The sequence below is a fragment of the Varroa jacobsoni genome, unplaced genomic scaffold (genome assembly GCF_002532875.2).
Source record: "Varroa jacobsoni isolate VJ856 unplaced genomic scaffold, vjacob_1.0 contig02648, whole genome shotgun sequence".
In the NCBI taxonomy this organism is placed as follows: domain Eukaryota; kingdom Metazoa; phylum Arthropoda; class Arachnida; order Mesostigmata; family Varroidae; genus Varroa; species Varroa jacobsoni.
This window is the reverse complement of record NW_019214860.1, coordinates 17,127-34,718: the sequence shown is the minus strand read 5'-3', so window position 1 is coordinate 34,718 and position 17,592 is coordinate 17,127. Positions and strand designations below refer to the sequence as shown.

At 43.1% G+C, this 17,592-nt stretch overlaps 1 protein-coding gene across 1 annotated transcript in view; it reads right to left on the bottom strand.

The window, feature by feature from the left end:
* LOC111272582 (uncharacterized) overlaps window positions 1-16,296 on the bottom strand; it is a 29,527-nt gene extending 13,231 nt beyond the window's left edge. The window contains exon 1 of the mRNA XM_022854116.2: window positions 15,474-16,296. The gene's annotated coding sequence lies outside the window, so the exon portion shown is untranslated. The remainder of the gene's footprint in view (window positions 1-15,473) is intronic.
* Between the last annotated feature and the right edge of the window lie 1,296 nt (window positions 16,297-17,592).

Here is a 17,592-nt window from a genome sequence, read left to right as displayed (position 1 = left end):
CAGCGTCTCTGTGCATTTAAGCTTCGCCATAATATAACGTTAGAATTGTTTATTCCAAACTAATCATTTGGTATTTAGAATTATCGACGCAAATACACATTGTAACAGAATAAAAACAAACAGTTGGCTGGCATTTGTAACAACCCCGCTGTAAATCTACTAGTTTTAATATCCGCCCTCCACCCCTCGTCTTCGGGGTCAAAGGCGCGATATTGGGACATTTTATTTGTTAAGTTTCCACTATTCCATTGCTCTGAAATTGTGCTGAAATATCACTCACACTTGGCATCATCAACAGCCGATCGGGCAGCAAAGCACGTTCATCATCTATGAAGATTTTTGTAATACCAGATCACGATTATTTCGATAACAATGATGTTCTGGCATGATCATAAACAGGCGCCATTCTCCCCGCATCTGGGACGGGTGCCATCAATGACCTGTGGCGGCAACCCAGCAAACGCATTCATTCATCCAGTTCGTGTTCGTACATGTAAATGGGGCCTGCGTCTGCAATCAGGGAACCCAATCGTTACGGGCCCACCGGACTCGTTAAATTTTGGCGACTAGTATATGCGCCCATAACCAAGCAAGTGACAATAAACAAGTCATAAAAGCAGCCGATCGGCTAAAGACTGAGTAACTATCAAGTATTGCGCGGATAGGGAATGGACGACCCACTTAGCCACCGGCTGTCTTAGTGCTTCTAGACATTTGTTTGATGGAATAAGTTGACAGAGTGGCCTTGTCTATGAGTTAGAATGAATTACATAGGTCAAACTAATCTGATTGTGCACCCTGCGATCAAAAAGAATTGGCACCTTCCACTGATGGCGAGCTATCGGTAACAAGCGCTGCTGCAAGCTACGTATGCCATGGAAAATCAATGAGACTCATCTGACTGGTAGCCTATGTTATGGTCGCATTATCGACTATACATCGATAGATCGTGTGACTTCTGCAGTAGCTAACTGTGATATCCAAATATGACGTCCCCTAGTGGCCCACGCCCTTAAACATCGAAACTACGCTGCAATGCTAGTATTTCGCTTCGTACTTGTCAGTCATGTGGGCGGGCGGATGGTGACAGCAGCCAAGCGTGTCTAATTTAAGCAGGGGTAACCTGACCAGTATTTATGCCCCGACGGGTGATAGGCGCAGAGCATCCGAAAATGGTTTTCGTCGGCGCCTGGTCCGACGCCGACCAGCGTCGCCCTGGCCCTATCTTCTACATAACACCTGGAATGTATGCACCTGTCTGCCCGTAAAATGGTGAACTCGACTGCCAGGAAAATCGATGCCGGATTAATGTAATAGTCGGCGAGCCGTCTCGATGCGAATTGAGGATCCATAGCGAAGCGTTCATGAATAATGATATCGTAAACTAGGTTAGTGTTAGCCTCGTGAATCGACCTTATTGAAGAGCGTATGCAACGATTGTATTTTTTACACGGTTTATTTGTATGTATCCAAGGTGGCGATGCTACAAGTATAATCTATAATATGTGTCACTGTAGAGGGTCGTAATTGAATATTGCGACAATTAGATAGGCCATTGATAGCCACAGGTGTGATCACTAGCGGATAAGCCTGACTCATTCACGCACGCAGCGGTGGCTATTTGAGAGTGTATTTATATGTTGGTACACCTAGAGATAATACCATAGTAACGTATAATTTGCTGCCTTTCGCTTTATTTAGACAGCTGTTCAATTAGTCGGAGGTTTTTTGGATTGTTTCTAAAAAACTATATTTATTGGGTGAGCCTCGATCCTTTAGCTATATAGAATCATCCAAGGAGTAATAATTTTGTCACCAACACGAGCTGGTTTAGAAAGGAGTTCTCTAGCAGTGCATAACGGTTGTCCTTCAGCGAACAACTACTACTACTAAACACACAAGGAAAAGTAAATAAAAATAAAAACAAATGAAAACTCAAGCAATATAAGCATAATCTACATCATTGTAATCACAAATAGAAATAACACACAGAAAAAACAACGAATCGCAGACACTGTCGCTCAGCTTTCACCGATTTTGAAATTTTAACGCTGTTTGAACGCAGCGGAAACCTGTGTTGGTTATAAGCATACTTTAAATTGTATAAAAAATGACGAGAATTAGGTAACTGATGTGAATATTCTGTTAACCGCAGCGCAGTCGTCATTATGTAGGTTTTTAGGTGAGATGCAACATTGATCAAGGTTCTACCTTTTTTACCCTTCTCTTGTTGCTAAAATTTCACATATCATACATTATAATAATATGTAAGTGTTTTGTCTTTACAAATTCATTGAAAGTGTATAAAGACGTTGTCATTGGGTGGCTTAAAATGTACAGTGGCCTTTTAGCTTTTTTTTTTTTCGAACAGGTCCGGTATTAGGAAAATTCAAGACGAAAGAAACCGCAACAACCTCCATTCTATGCGTCCTTTAAACGAAAGTTTTTGTAACATACTGACGAACTTTAAGACAAAGTCGTTTGTAAATACTTACGAATTAGTTACGAAAATCAGCTGAGGCCATTGGCGACTCTGTCCTATTAATTGATATGTCACTTAGCCCCAAGGTTTTTCTTGTCACAAATAATAAATTTCAGTTAGACCACTAATTCAGGTCTAAAAAGCTATTTAAAGGTTGTGTACCGGTAACGTATTACTTTGCGGAAGTTTAGGGCTGGTTTGCGTTCAAAGAGTGCTTTTACCGTGGAAGCATGGAACTAACTGTACCATCGTCTATCATGAACTGATCAACCTTCATCTGAACGAAACAGGCACGTAGATTTGTACCTAGTAATGGCAAAAATTGAAGCTTTCACATAACAGTGGCTATATATTATGAATGTATCGATCCGTATATATATATGAACATGATTATGCCAAATGACACGGTCACATTTGCCTTGCGATCTATCTATAGTCTAAATCAAGAATACCAATGAGCCAAGGTATACCTCAGCAACATAAAAACAGATTCATTTGTATAATTTCAATTTTGGGTAGATAGAATTCTAGCGGTAGCAATGTGAATTGAATAGCCTCCCGTGAACGCTCCATTTAGGGTTCAGTCCAATTTAGGCATTGGCATATTAGTCAAAGTAACAAGCTTTCTGCCTTGAGTATTGGCTCTAACGGTAAATCGCTGAGAATGGCTGGGCTGAACAAAATATATCGTCGTTTCGTTGACACGGCGCATGGTTCCGTGCTAGACTTTTGACGATATACTACTATTCTCATTGTATGGAGGGATTCGCGGGGGTGCGCGTGATCTAGCTTTCCCCAGCATTTTTTGCATTGCTATAATAGTACTGATAATAACATAAACATCAATAATAACGCTAATAATAGCATATTATAATAATAGTATGCTAGTAGTACTTTAAGACCCATCTAATACTTATAACAATCGTAAATGACAAGAATAAGAGTTGAGTTCACTTAACACACAACATATGTAGATAATTACACGAGAAAATAGATTGTCTCTATTTTGGCTTGTGGACGAGACGATAAACAAATATCGTTTATAAAACAATCTGAATACTCTGATGTTCTAAGGAGCAAATAGGCCCCCCGAGGTCGCTTGAGCGCTGCCATCTATGAGGTCAATCCTCGCGATGCTGCAGCGGTAACATGTTTTCGTACTGGACCTAGGGACACGAAAGGTGGTCTTTGTGGAAAATTGAATGTAGGCACACTTTGTTTCAAGCTCAACAAACCAGCCGGCTGAAATTATTCGACGGCAGTAAAACCAGGCGTATAAGATTAAGTTATGGAGTCTAAATCTAGTTTTATTTTACAAGTACTTCGACGCACCTACGCGCCGATGTTACTTCCGCTCTTGAGTTACAGACGGTGATACGATCAATGCCTTTGGCTTTTTAAAATACATGGAAACCTCCATACATCACTCTCGTACATACTTCGGCTGATCAGTCTGGGCTCTGGTTTAAACGCTTCCCTTATCAATCAAGATTTTGTCGTGTATCTTGCTGGATCTTAAGATAGAGCCAGACGGTGGGTCTTTCAACTGTGTCATTCAATTGCAAAGAATTGCGAGGTTGAGCTAACCGCTTATAGCATCCACGACGAGAGCAATGACGGCCGTAGTACAACGGCGATGCGGCGACATCGAACAGCTCGCGACATTGTCGTGCCGTACCTATTCCATCTTACACTAGGGACGGCAGGCCATACTTTGCTGCTAGGCCTGTACTTGTTACAGTTCCACGGAGGTGGCTCTACGATCAGCTCTAGCGCAACAAGCTAAAAGAAAACATCAGGCGAAGCAGCCGGACGACGAATGGTGGCTGTTGTGCAGTAGGCGAACGGATTATTACGCCAGAGAGGAGCCTGGGATGCACCATTTTACCCTCAGGCATTCCGTTGCAATGACGATGCGCGTATCCTTAACCGTCAATTGACTGGGTCCCGATCGTTTACAAAGGCAGTCGACTAGCCTTTGTACTGGCCTACAGGGATACACCACAATACGGGCAGCTTCAGCATAACGGTGAGGTAGCAAGTATGGTGGTGAGGGTGACGTTGGTTATAATACGCGTGTGGATCGAGCATCGTCATGGCATACGTTTCTTTCATTGCCTGCTCGCGTTTGGCACAGACATGATAGTACGCGATGCTACCGAACGAACCAAACGTAACAATGGAAGTTTGTAAGCCAAAGCGAAGAAAAGGTACAAAGTACAGTGAAACTATAAACGGCTGAATGTTGCACTGTTTCAACATCAGACAAGAGGATTGCTGGCGGGACCCGACCGTCACTCTTATGCACCACTACATGGATGCAGACGGTAGCTGTACACAACCGAGCGCGTAAAGCCGTTGCATCCTCCCGGACAAGCCAAAGATTCCTATGAAATGAAAGCCTTGCCGAAGAAAAACAGCTTTAGGCAACGATGTGGAAAATGCTTAGAACGTGAAACAATACGGTAGCAAAGGAACTGTCCATGGAGACCGAAGTATTCTCCTGGCGAGTCCCAGTTTCGGTACGCTTTGCTTTGTTTGTTTCGTAATAACAACCATATAGTCTACCAGAGAGCACAAACTAGAACAGTTGAAAATAGGCACATCCTTAAAACGACAATTTCCGCTAGATACAGCGTTCAAGGGTAACAATGATATCATTGTAAGTTCTGCTGATATTTCCACCACCGGTGTTTCGCAAGGAGCACGAGCTCCTCTAAATGGAGCACATACAAAATCACGGCTACAATACGTTCGAAGCTATACTGTACATACAAGTTAGTTGTTTCTTTTGTCCAGTCGTGCTAAGCTGCCTTTTTCTGGCATCCTTCAGACTGGGTTTGGCCCTTAGACTTCGATTTTCTTCCAAATCATTGATGTACTTGACGGATGTCTCTTTTTCCGCCATTCCCTCACTTAGTGCCTGTCTACCCGTACACTCCAATCCATTTGAAAAGGCTCTGGGTGTTTCGATATGCTCGGTTCGACGGAGTTGCTTCTTCGCTTCGCCAATTCTTGTTGGCAAAGTGATGGGGTCAAGCCAACTTTAAGAAGCGGTCTGGAGTGCGCTGCAGCAAAGCCATTCGCTGCTGCGGCGACTGCGCTTCTTGCGACGCTTTAATCGACGAGGAGGACAGGAAGTCTGGAGCTCCGTAGAGGGGAAAGAAGATATTTAGTTAGAACGTTTGTTGGAGTTACTGTGGAAGCAGGAACGAGGGGCTACGGGATGTTTGTCCGATCGGTTGTTAATACAGCTCTAGTCTATAGCAGCGAAACAGAAAAAAACAGGAACAAAGGGGCTAAAGAACTAAGGGATGGAGGGGGGGCTCTATGTAAAAACACCCGAATCAGCTTCCGCTTCGTTAGAACTAACTTATGGTAACCCTAACCCCCCGCCACACTCCTACTTAGTCAGCAAAGGGGCCGCCCTGTCTGCGCAGACGTCCAGTGAGTGCATAAGAAAAGGTCAAGAAGATAATAAGGCCTAACGAACACCATATCAACAGCAACAGCGGAAGCCCATGTTAGAAGCAGTTCACGACCAAAACCCTGCATCTCGCTGCGATCTCAGAACTGGAAACAGACCCAGGCAAACAGTTCATGATTCGCTTAGTTGAACGGAGGCTTTAAACGCGGTCTGTAATATAGAAAAAAAACTCCGTATCGTATATCACAATGAAACTTACTTCATATACTAACTGGATAGTTGCAAATAGTAAGCACTAAATCTAATATAGTAATAAGTTTATTCCAAAAATTATTACATTTGACGGGGGCCAGCTTCGGTCCCGAGACCGCCGACAATAGCAGCTTCTCAACCACTGCTGTTTAAACTGGTATGACCCTATGCTAGCATATGTGTGCGATATACATCTTCAGCAAGCGGACTGACCGTTACGTAAACACTGACTTACTATCAACGCCACAGTTATTAGCGGAATCGCTATACTAAATTCGGTTTGCTAGAGGGCATTAATGACACGCGGAAAGCCAAGTTAAACAGCAGATGAGAATGTTACATGCCACAGATGACTGGCATCATATCATGGCTCGAGCGTAGGCTTAACCTTTACTTCGCGAAGGTTAACTACCACGGGAAACACAAATCACCCACACACCAGCGTCAATCCCTGGAGGATGTTAGGAACTAAGTCCGGAAATAGCAAGGCTGAACAACTGAAACAACAACAAAGATGTCAAAACATCTGCATTAAGCTCCGCCGTTGCGGATGGAAAAACGAAAAAGAAACTGTTCGGGGAGTTGCACGGGATAGGAGAGTCAAGTAAGATGAAAGATCAAGAAAGAAAAAACGATGAGTGTATATAAGCGATACTAATACTAGCCATGAAGTACTAAGGTACTGCTTCCGTATTTCTTTCGAACTTCTGCGTATCGGCAGCAGACATCGGCCTCTATCGATCTTCGTGGTCAGCTCCAGCCAGCAGATGGTCCTGGCGTTTTCGATTGTTGGGGTACGGCGGGGCAAAAGCCAACACGTGCCACCGGCTTGGCCTGTCGCTTACCTTGGCTTCGCCGGTTCGAAGCCGTCTGGTAATTGTATAAACTGTAACAAAATGGCTTATCTTGAACCAGAGCATGGCGGTTATAGATCTATTACAGACACGGGTGAAAACGCGAGCGAATGTTGAATGTTTGCCTATCGTTGTTTGCTTTGCTCAGACGACCCTTAAGGCGATGTCAGGTCATCGGATTCGTATGTCTTTCGACGAAACTGCGACCATCCGTCAGAGGAGCTGTATTGACAGTGCGGCGCGTGCCGTAAGGCAGTACGACACAATAGCGGCAGTCATTTGAAACAAAATAGCTATTTTTGATATATACACGTATGTAGGTGACACGCGTTCACGTTTTCGGGATTGGTACTTTATATTAGCATATAGCGATCTATGAATCGCGAAATTAGATATTTAGTTGACAAAGGCAGTCCAATGATTATGTACCGTCACACAGTGTAAAAAAAAGGACTCGAATTGTATGAATTTTATTGCGTGCATCATCCTGTATGACTATGGCTAGGCGCGTGACGCGCAGTTCTCTTTTGAGGTCCCGCTGACATTCGTTACCGCAGTGGCCAATAACCTGGGGCCATTGGTTGGCGGCTGATAACAAAGAAGGTGTAAGCTCCTTCCTCCTAAAGACCCTGATATTCTACTAGTTTATACAAAGCCTGCCTATGGTGGCCTAGTAGTAACGTCTTTGCTTTCTTTAAATTTCGGTAATCTAGATCGAAGTTCGAAGACGGACGTTGGCGTACATAGCTTCAGTAGCATTCAGCAGAAGCAGCATCGGAGGTCAGTGCTCTGAACATTTATTTTTTACTTAGATAAATATGCATATGATACGTACGTAATAGAAAATACAATAATAGTCTAAGTATTCGTGCGAAACCGTGCGTATTGCATGCTTGCAAGGTAAAGCAATAGGCAAAAGCTGTTTCTATACTACAGTCCCTGTATATGGGGATCGCAAGGCTATCCTGCTAGAGCTTTGCTCACCGCCTGTCAGTTGTCCACAATCTTACCACCGTAACCCTGGCCCTGCTAATTCTAAAACTGGTACTTGAATTCCGATCAGACTGGGTGTGGCTTTTTTTTTGTCACCATGTTCGCCTGACTGATATGGTCCGCTAAACCCACAACGCTCACAAACTATGACCTAACAAAATTGCCTATCGCTGTCTGACGTCGCCGCATCGTCGTTAACTCATGAGCAGGCACGTAGTTATTGTTATTGGACCCAACAATTACTGGGCATGCATATGATTATTGACACTATATGGGTTTCGAATCAGACCTAGTCGTTACTCTATTGAGTGTTAGTGGCGTGGTGTGGCGTGACATTATATGTATTTCGAGAAAAAGAAGGACAAAGGACTACAAACGATAAGGCAGTTCCACATTAACTGCCTGTTGAAGCAGAAAAACGCTAGGGCCAGAAGTGAGTGATAAAACTGAAAACACGATCTCGATATAATGATGAAACTTTCGTAGCATTACGTGCCGATGAACGAACGAATTTCGTCCTGCCTAATCGTGGAACACCATTGAGAAAGTAAGCCGAATTAATGAAGCGGTGCTACCATCCAAATGAAATAGAATGCTGAGACGAAGGCATGTCGAGAGGGAGAATCAATAAGTCGAACGTGAAGCCTTGAAGTGATCGTAAATGATCGATGACTTCGGAAGAGGACAGATCAGCTGAGTGGATTAGCGAAATCGCAAGAGACAATAGGTGCACGCAGGGGTATACATTGGAGTTACAATTGTGCATAGACTAGAAGTTATATCATATTACGGAAAATGAAATAGGTACCCATTGTAGAGGAAATCTAGTGAATCACTGGCGCTTTACAAAAACGCGCAATAGATACCAGTTACGTCTATTGATATCTATTAGTAATCAATTCATTCATTCACAAACGTATATATGTCCAAGCTAAGGCAAGCCCACTGTTGGGAACGACATGAGTCGAGAGGCTAAAGGGAAAAAAATACGTTTATCGTTACGAAAAGGTAGGCTTACAGTAAAAGCAGTATCTGAATGAAATAAACAGCAATTTTTTTTCTTAACTGGATATATTATTTACGGGGTTTAATTTTTATGGTTTTTATTAAGCAGAGAGTATCATAATGCTCAAACATGCTCGCTTTATAATCAGAATTCTCGGCTACAGTTTTTAATTAGCCTTATTTAGCGAAGAAGCGACAGTTCCACAAGCAATCAAACGTATTTATGCGTTCCCATAGACCTAACCAGAAATGCGTTTTACATTTACTTGTTTCCCTATTCGTACAAGGACTAGAAAAGATTTGTTGGTCTGTTCAATTGCAGTAGTAACAACAGTAGCACCGTTATGATTGGCGTGATTGAAAACCAGAAAGCAATCTACCGCTTACGCTGTAGACCGGCCGTCAAGCACGAATGCCTAAAGTTGAGTGAAGTTTCCCAGCCGTATATCTACACCCCGATGCTATCGGCTGGTCGTCTGTTCTGGAACACAGCCGTCTGTCCGCGTAGGGGTGAGTGACGTTCACTTGCTACTGCGGCCTTGTCATTACCAGTCCTGGGGCTATTCCCGCCGTTTGCGGTTAGCCGCCACTGCAACATCGCTACAGGCGACACCTGAACTAGGGGCAAACATCATCATGTCATGTCAACACACGATAACGACCCTGCTAACGCGACGCCGACGCCGAGTACCGATCGCGCCAGAGTGGCCGTGGGTGGTAATAGCGGTGCTGATGTTAATACTGTAAGCTGTTGTTGAAGCTATCCTCAATGAGCCTTAACGTCCTCGTTTACCATACGGCTTTCTCTCGTGCTAACCATACCTATATTTGCGTCACTTTTGTCTCCTGCAGTCCTGCCATTTCTCTACAGCTGCATAAACAGTACCATTCTAACGCAACCATTTTCACCGATGGCACAGGGCCTCCAAGACCCGCCGGAACCGTCTGCGACCTTCGTCGCATATTTCCCTCGTTATGCTGCTAGCTTTTACACGGTCAAACCCACACACATAGCGCATACCACACAACAAGAAACATCAACATACACCCACACTGAGGACACGTATCACCCACGAATCTCACATATTTAGGACGACCTCGCCTCCCGCCTTCATGTCATCCTCTAAAGGACAGCTACACCAACTATATCGGGTTGTTCGCAGCCCGAACGCGTGTATACAAGTGCTTTCGTACATTGCAATACATAATTGTGACGCATTAGTGTACAATGCGGTCAAACGGCTTTCCGTACTTTGCACGAGCTCAACTAAGCAACGTCCATTTTCAACGCTTTCTTTGTGGATGTCTATGTGTAGACCTCTATGATGCATCTATGTTATCTAATTACTAAACGCCATTTGCTGCTAACTGCGATGTTCGTCGACTAGCAAAAAGAAGAAAAAAGTAACATACGCAATGAGAGTCGTTATGTTGACAAGGAACGCCTTCCGAGGCAGGGTGAAGAAATGGCGGAAAGAACGTTTTCCAATCAAAGCAACAGGAAACTGAGGTACCGGGCCATCGACCGAGTCGATAAAGAACCATGGGATTCGGGAAGGGACCTTAGAAGTAGTAAGAGAAAAGTAGTTGCGACGGCTAAAGACAACATGATCTTCATACGAAAGACCAGTTTGTCATTTTTCGGCGCCGTCCCCTTTCTCCTCATCTTTTCCGAGTGAGTACAAGCGGTGCTTTTGCGGACTTTTCACGCAGCGGTTCAAAGATTTAGAGACCAATTATTGACTCGAAACCGGGTTTGGACGAGGTGATAAGAATGGCGATCACGATTTCGACATCTTACTTTTTCCGCTTTGTCCTTTACCCCTATTCCCTTTGAAATTTTCGCGGCCCATTGTCACAGATGTAGGACAAAGTCCAAGTGATGAAGGAGAGGAGAGATTTCAAAGGCGAATTTCCTTGTTGTCTGTTTATCTAACAGTATGGATAGTACTAGTCAGCTAAGTGCAACGAAATAAAGCAAAAAAGATGCTACAACACTCGTATGTATTTTTGTCTTTCCTGATGGGCATGACAGTAACAAAGCGGGGTTCTACCAAAATGCCCCATTCCCCTTAGGCTTAGCTGAGTAACCGCACGTAATATTCATGGACTTTTTACGTATATTTTCGTTGATTTTTCGTTCCGTTTCTGTCCGTAATGTTAGCCCTTTTTTCTCTTCGAGTTGAGCAATTCTCCCAAAACTACAACACTGATCAAGTACGACGCTTAAGTGCAATTTGAAAGCCTCTTTGCGTATAAAGTTGTGGAATTCTGGGGAAGTATATATACCTGACCATCAGCACCCAAATGGAATATGTTCAGTATGTTTATATGCGAAACAGGTCCGTTATAATATCTACCAGCGTTTCCTAGGAGAATCCCGATTATAGTACCAACTAGGCGGGTTCAGTGACGAATCCAGATTAATAGCAAACATACCCACAGACTTATAAATGGTAAAAACATTGAGCAAGCCATAAAGCTGGTATCACGTCCACCTGGAAGACAAAACGGAAACTAGACGTGAAAGACACTCGAGTAATCTGCAGTTTCCCTTTGCGCATCCGCACTATTGTAATCTTTTCTGGGCACCAAACAAATCAGTTAAAGGTGATCAAAAACCTTTGCATAGAGGAACTTGATCTCTAGTCTCTCGAGATAAAAGTCAACTTCTTCACTTTCGAAGTAAAATTGCAAACCAAATTAATCACTCTATTGCAGATCGATTTTCGAGCAGATTAGATGAGAAACGCTTGTTAAAAATACAGAAACTTATCTACAAACTAGAGAAAATTCATTTTGATAAGTTGGCATCTAGGGCTTCGAACAGCTACCTCAAAAATCCGATTTTTTATATCTGCTACTGCACTGCTTAAACGGACGCATATAGAGCTCGGAAATATTGATATAGCCAGCGTACTATGAGCGTATAATACCACAAAATGAAGTCTTCCTACAGATGCAGTGCGGCGCCTACTGACCTATATTGCCGCTGAAGCTGCCGATAGCTTACCACTAGCTCTTTTCAATATAATACCTCGGTAATTTATATTATACCAACTTAGAACAGAGGGCGCTTTTTACCCACGAATATATTAGGACTTGATCCCTGCAGCAAATTGTAAACCACACAAAACACTATAGGATGGATGACGAGGACGTTTTTACGGATTCTTATAGTAATACATGGTAAATGAAGAGGTAAAAGAACAAAACTCGCTCAAGCATTAGAAAAAATCCAATCCAGTTATTCATCTCTACGGCATCACTGTTACCTTCCGATACAAAAAAAGCTCTTGCGGCTGGCTATTGGAATAAGCATGAGTGGCACGTAACCATTGACACGTGGCCTGATCCTGCTCCTGAAAGCTATCACACCTACTTGATTCACAAACGATAGTCGGGCGAGACGAGCAGATCGATAAAAACAGCACATTACAAAAGGATTTCTGGAAAACTGCCACGATTAGATGATGAAGGATTACGTACTTACGCTCAAGGCTAATCTTCGCGCTGCACATGACAAATAATATAGAAAATAAGCACATATAATTAACCTAAATAGTACTTTCGTAATAAACGAGGGTTGCCAACGTAGATAGATCTGCTATTTGCATGATTCGCTTCCGTTCTGCTCCATTCAGTTACTTACTACAATAGCACGATGTCTTCCCATCTTTGAGAAACTAATTAAGCTCTATAAACTCGCCTCTAACCAATTGATTAATTAAGAACCAGCAAAACTGACATGTGTATTAATAAAAAGGAAAACTCGTTACTTGGTAACTTAATTGAAGATCGTAATCATCAACAACTACTACAGTTTCAATTTCTTCTTTTCTCTACACGATTCCCTTCAGTAGAGTGTTGTGGGGCTCAACATTACTTCATAGGCGGCTTGGCTTGTGCACCCGCAAAATGGCTTCGGAGCAGAAGCTCTTCAAGCCTCGTCAGGCCTTTATCGACTTCGTCACTTCAGTGTCAGTAATAATGTAGCATCAGCTGGACAAACACATGTTCTTTTTTACTTTGTTGGAACGAGAGGCCGATGCAATATAGTGAACCCGGAGAGAACTGGCGCTATTTTTAAGGTTCAACGTGACTACGTTACACCAGCCGATGGGGTGGCTAGAGAGAATCTGAAATTGATATCTCATAATGATATAAATTAGTGTGATCACAACCAGTATGAATGCCCTCCTTTACTCTAGTGCATTACGCTTTTCGTGAAATATATCTCCGTACGATAATAAACGTTCTGTGACATAGTGTATCGTGCAATCGAAATAATAGCTGGAGAGATCTGATCGCCAGATCACTTGCTGTTTCAGGACGATACAACCATAATATTACCTAAAAACAGAATTCAACAATATAGGATATAAGATAAAATCCTATATTAATAAGGTTTCGATCACTGATCCTTTTAATTTGTTATTTCTCATATATAAAAGGTAAAACTTGTCTCGTGCCAATTTAAAAAAGGTCACTTGATAGTTTGAGACCTATTTTTGATCATTTAATTTTTATACTGTCAAGTAAATTCTTCCTGATCACAATAGTGTTCCTCACTTTCTACGACTTTTGCCCATTTTGCTGGCGTCTCATGTACCCCACGAAATAGAAAGGTTCTATCTTCGAGAGCGACCCAGTCGTCGACCCATTTGAGATTTGGACTTCTGTTGTGAAGTGTTTGCATTACTAGCTATACTGCATTGACCTAAACAAATGATAATTAGATGAAGCGATGTGCGACTTGCACACCAAGCGGGGCAGAGTTTGTCATAAAACGTCTGTTAACGCTCGCTGGGTCGGCGACGTAAAACACGGTGTAGCGTTGTCACGCAGCATTATCATTTTGAGCCGCCCATTTCGATGTCACTTCCACTGAATTCACTTTCGCTCTAAGTTCGTAAGCGTACAAATGATTGACAAGAGTCATCTGGGTTGCTCCGAACTGTGCCGAAAGCTCTTGGCTTAGCGGTACCGTTATTTACTTACGGGGTGGCTTCCTATGGTCGTCCACAGGTTGTTTGTAATTCAAGTTAAAGCGCCTGCCCCTGAGGCGATTAAGCGCACGGAATCACTATTTATAATGACAACAGCTAGATGAAGGAGTGGCTATTCACCAAACCGTTCGTGGCCCATATTGTGCGTATCCAAAACGAACTTTTCGAAACATTTGCGCAATATCAGTCTTCCATCGCGGATCCCTGATACGGTGCGACATCGACATACTGTTCAACTTAGTCCGTCGCTCCGCTGAGATATTCGAAGTTCATGTTAAAAGACTATGTATAGAGGCGTCATTCCTAAACAATGACTAGCCTTCACTCAGGCTAATTGCATATATGGTAATGGCGAAAGACGAACAGCCAGTGAGTATCTGTAAAATTAAAGAGGTTTGTTAAATGGCCTATTTTTCGTTGTGACCCAGCGGACAACCGCAAAACTCACTCGCTTCCTGCATTTAGCAGGAAATCTTAGCAAACCATACGTCCAACTAGATCTGCATACACCACTAAGTTACGTCCAGTCTTTATGCGTTTGCTATTGCTTTATGACAGCAGGTCGGTCAGGCTTTATATCCGCCAACTCGGAAACTGGCACCCCGAGTCTCCTCGGACGGGTCCACACCTTTAGGTGGCCTTGTTCGGCGAGAAAAAGATCAGGACTAACTTCCATTAAAGACTGTCGCACACAGCGGACATGCATCTTAGTTAGCTTAATTTTAGAAAAACCCGCTCCATGAAACTGATATAGTAGGACAATGTTAAAATATATGTTTCGCGAAAGAGAAAAAAAAACAGAAAAAGTATTAGCTCTGCGATTCAGGTTTACTTGAAATCTTATTTGCAGTTCGGGCTACAGCTTGGTACGAACACTTAGAGCTTACTGTAATGTTTTCAAATTATATATATATGTGGTTATATCAATGGTGTCAACGGGCGGACACTGGAAAAAAAACTAACCCCGATCAGATGCCGAGAGGGTCTCGGCCCAAGCTGGTTTCCAGGCTGGGGGTACACATGACAAGCTGATGGGTTAAGACGGCACTTAAGATTTTCTTGCTTGTTGATAGAGAAGTAAAATTGCGGATTGATCATTGACAAATTATGATGCTTACATATCTCTAGATACACAGTTTGACACTGTGGTATATAGAAGCCTTTTATACTGCTAGATAACTTGTTTCAAACTATAACGTTCGATGTATTTGACGGTATTAGAACGAGTTTTATTAACAACGAATTTGAATAGGGAATCCTGACTGCAGCGACAGATTAGATGCATATTGTTGGCTCACTGCGACTCCTATACTTCGTTTCTTGTTCTAATTGTTCTCCTTACGATCACTGCGTGCACTATTTACGTGTGTCACAATCTAATATTGTTTTGCATAAACTCACATAGGACAAATCTGTCTTCCGTCCTATTATAACCTTAGCTAATTGCTTACCAGTATATATATACATGTTGTCCATATTGTTGTAGATATCCACTTGGCGTATAAGTGTTTATTGGTGCTGCTTTCCACAGCACCCCATATGTATGGGCACACTACATCTATGGAAGTAATAATGTTAGCAAGCGGTATCAGTTGGCATTGCGCGAAAAAAGCATGACTTCTCCACTCATCTAAGCGACACCACGGCAAAATGACGAACGGTATGGGGTTGGTTGGCTACAACAATCACGTATTAGCATATCCCAATTCCGGGTTCACTTTATTGCCCAACTTCACGAAAACACCGAACAAAAATGACAGCGATGTGTGAATGCTATGGGAACTGGACGAAGGGCTATTTAAAATATAGGAGACGGTGGTATCCAGCGGTACAGACTTGTCTGATAGTTCATTTCGGCTGTGCGATATTATCCTAGTTATCACGTCTAACCTAATTGTTTACCAATATGTTGTATAGACGCCTATCCACAATCTTACACAGCCCAGTGGCACGAGCACAGTTGGCCAAAGCCATGTTTAGCCGTTGTAAACGACGGCGAAGAAAGCAATTCTATAGGATGTTGATCTGAAGTCGAACGAACGACAAACAAGTTCACGCGGGCTCTCGATAGCTGTTGTTACAGCTGAAGTTTGTCCTCTATGGCATCAGTGAGGTAACGCATAGCAGATCGTGTCGTAATGACAACATGATGGAAATGTGCCACCGCATATAGGTAAAAGCCGCATCAATCGCTCGCAGCGCCAGCTTTTTTTTGCTGGGTTAGACCTCGCCCTTTTTCTCTCTTTCTATATCTACATATCGCTCTGTCCAGAGATCTCGCACCGAACCCGCGGATGCTGGCGATTTACGATGTCGAGCATAAAAAGCGCCCCCTCTGTATGTCACATGCAGATATCGATTGGAGAATACACGCAAAAGCTTCTGGGAACCCCCCTAAAATGTGGCGACCGAAACAGATAAGTCGCCAAAACTATCTCACAGGAGAGTGGCCCTTTATTGTGTGTTTGACATGATGTTTGACGCAGCTCAATCTAGGATTGTTACTTTTCCTTGGGGGATAATACCCCCTGAGGTCTGCTGTAGCTGTCGAGCGACAAACGGAACAGCGACTCTGAACGATGACCTTCTCCTGTTTCACAACGCGTGTCACGTTTCTTCAAATCCGTGCAGGATGATTCCATCTATATGACATGGATACACAAATACACTCACACAGACGCACACATCTATTGTTCGCCCCAGGCCGGCCGTCCAACAATGGCCAGTTACACTAATGCAGGCCACGGGATCACATACGATCAGTTACACACTACAGGGAAGAGGCAGCAGCGACACGTCTCCGATTTCTTTCCTCTGCCGTTTTGTCGTTGAGGAGCATTCGGTCGTTTTTTCTTCGCTTGCTTTCCGTTGTCGAAACCCCTTTTGTCTCCTCTTTTGCCACAGAAAAATAAGAGCGAACAGCGCCATTAACCTCATCGTACTCGTTTTTCTTTCGCGAGAAATTTTATTCTACAATAACATCACCCAGAATCTGGCGCAAACGGAAAAAGAAAGAACGAAAATCGCAGACAGATATATTTATATATTATACAATATGTCCCTATATATCACGCGGCGTGCACTGTAGTTCCGTGATTATCAGTAGAATCCATTATCAATGGGCGACAAATTGGCTGTTCAGAATTCTGTTCACACGACGATATGTACACTGCTAGTACGCACACAGCTGTGAAATAGATCGTTTGAGAACAGCTAAAAAATATCGCTACGCTGTCTTGAAGTGTTTAATAATACGTCAACCACCAGCTTCACTACTTTTACGTTGCCAACGTGCCACCGTTGCCGCACTACTTAGCTAGCAAGTGGCCAGCAGGACATCGATCCATTTTCTGCTTATAAATATATCAGCAATAGAACAATAGCTAGGCAATACGGGGGGTAATGGCCTATTGCTGCTGCGACTCTAGGGCGCCTCGATGTCAAATAACCAAACGATTTTTCACGCACAGCAGATAATTGCAGACGCCGATTGGAAACCGAAGCGCACGCAACATACGACTTCACTATATGAGCACGCTCCGGTCCAGCTGCTCCACGTTGACTAAGGTA